A 2,500-nucleotide genomic window follows, 5' to 3' on the forward strand; every position below is an offset into this window, starting at 1 on the left:
AGCCATCTCAGCACCCTGGAACCCCCCGGGTGGCACAGGGCTGGATGGGGCTTTCGTATAGCAGGGACGGTGCTGCCTCTCGCTTCGCTCGCTGTTCGCCGCTCACCGCTCGCTCGCTCAGCCAAAAATGGCCAGTTTTGGCCCGTTTTTGGGCTGTTTTGGCCTGTTTTTGGTCCGTTCTTGCATGGCGCGGTGACCGTCGTGAGCGGAGCAAAACGTCAGCCATCTCAGCACCCTGGAACCCCCCGGGTGGCACAGGGCTGGATGGGGCTTTCGTATAGCAGGGACGGTGCTGCCTCACGCTTCGCTCGCTGTTCGCCGCTCGCCGCTCGCTCGCGCAGCCAAAAATGACCAGTTTTGGCCCGTTTTTGGGCTGTTTTGGCCTGTTTATGGTCCGTTCTTGCGTGGTGCGGTGACCGTCGTGAGCGGAGCAAAACGTCAGCCATCTCAGCACCCTGGAACCCCCCGGGTGGCACAGGGCTGGATGGGGCTTTCGTATATAGCAGGGACGGTGCTGCCTCTCGCTTCGCTCGCTGTCCGCCGCTCGCCGCTCGCTCGCGCAGCCAAAAATGGCCAGTTTTGGCCCGTTTTTGGGCCGTTTTGGCCAGTTTTTGGCCTGTTCTTGCATTGCGCGGTGACCGTCGAGAGCGGAGCAAAACGTCAGCCATCTCAGCACCCTGGAACCCCCCGGGTGGCACAGGGCTGGATGGGGCTTTCGTATAGCAGGGACGGTGCTGCCTCTCGCTTCGCTCGCTGTCCGCCGCTCGCCGCTCGCTCGTGCAGCCAAAAATGGCCAGTTTTGGCCCGTTTTTGGGCCGTTTTGGCCAGTTTTTGGCCTGTTCTTGCATTGCGCGGTGACCGTCGAGAGCGGAGCAAAACGTCAGCCATCTCAGCACCCTGGAACCCCCCGGGTGGCACAGGGCTGGATGGGGCTTTCGTATAGCAGGGACGGTGCTGCCTCTCGCTTCGCTCGCTGTCCGCCGCTCGCCGCTCGCTCGTGCAGCCAAAAATGGCCAGTTTTGGCCCGTTTTTGGGCCGTTTTGGCCAGTTTTTGGCCTGTTCTTGCATTGCGCGGTGACCGTCGAGAGCGGAGCAAAACGTCAGCCATCTCAGCACCCTGGAACCCCCCGGGTGGCACAGGGCTGGATGGGGCTTTCGTATAGCAGGGACGGTGCTGCCTCTCGCTTCGCTCGCTGTCCGCCGCTCGCCGCTCGCTCGTGCAGCCAAAAATGGCCAGTTTTGGCCCGTTTTTGGGCCGTTTTGGCCAGTTTTTGGCCTGTTCTTGCATTGCGCGGTGACCGTCGAGAGCGGAGCAAAACGTCAGCCATCTCAGCACCCTGGAACCCCCCGGGTGGCACAGGGCTGGATGGGGCTTTCGTATAGCAGGGACGGTGCTGCCTCTCGCTTCGCTCGCTGTCCGCCGCTCGCCGCTCGCTCGTGCAGCCAAAAATGGCCAGTTTTGGCCCGTTTTTGGGCCGTTTTGGCCAGTTTTTGGCCTGTTCTTGCATTGCGCGGTGACCGTCGAGAGCGGAGCAAAACGTCAGCCATCTCAGCACCCTGGAACCCCCCGGGTGGCACAGGGCTGGATGGGGCTTTCGTATAGCAGGGACGGTGCTGCCTCTCGCTTCGCTCGCTGTCCGCCGCTCGCCGCTCGCTCGCGCAGCCAAAAATGGCCAGTTTTGGCCCGTTTTTGGGCCGTTTTGGCCAGTTTTTGGCCTGTTCTTGCATTGCGCGGTGACCGTCGAGAGCGGAGCAAAACGTCAGCCATCTCAGCACCCTGGAACCCCCCGGGTGGCACAGGGCTGGATGGGGCTTTCGTATAGCAGGGACGGTGCTGCCTCTCGCTTCGCTCGCTGTCCGCCGCTCGCCGCTCGCGCAGCCAAAAATGGCCAGTTTTGGCCCGTTTTTGGGCCGTTTTGGCCAGTTTTTGGCCTGTTCTTGCATTGCGCGGTGACCGTCGAGAGCGGAGCAAAACGTCAGCCATCTCAGCACCCTGGAACCCCCCGGGTGGCACAGGGCTGGATGGGGCTTTCGTATAGCAGGGACGGTGCTGCCTCTCGCTTCGCTCGCTGTTCGCCGCTCGCCGCTCGCTCGCGCAGCCAAAAATGGCCAGTTTTGGCCCGTTTTTGGGCTGTTTTGGCCAGTTTTTGGCCTGTTCTTGCGTGGTGCGGTGACCGTCGTGAGCGGAGCAAAACGTCAGCCATCTCAGCACCCTGGAACCCCCCGGGTGGCACAGGGCTGGATGGGGCTTTCGTATAGCAGGGACGGTGCTGCCTCTCGCTTCGCTCGCTGTTCGCCGCTCGCCGCTCGCTCGCGCAGCCAAAAATGGCCAGTTTTGGCCCGTTTTTGGGCTGTTTTGGCCTGTTTTTGGGCTGTTCTTGTGTGGCGCGGTGACCGTCGTGAGCGGAGCAAAATGTCAGCCATCTCAGCACCCTGGAACCCCCCGGGTGGCACAGGGCTGGATGGGGCTTTCGTATAGCAGGGACGGTGCTGCCTCGCG

This window comes from Musa acuminata, unplaced genomic scaffold (assembly GCF_036884655.1).
Source record: "Musa acuminata AAA Group cultivar baxijiao unplaced genomic scaffold, Cavendish_Baxijiao_AAA HiC_scaffold_1126, whole genome shotgun sequence".
NCBI lineage: Eukaryota > Viridiplantae > Streptophyta > Magnoliopsida > Zingiberales > Musaceae > Musa > Musa acuminata.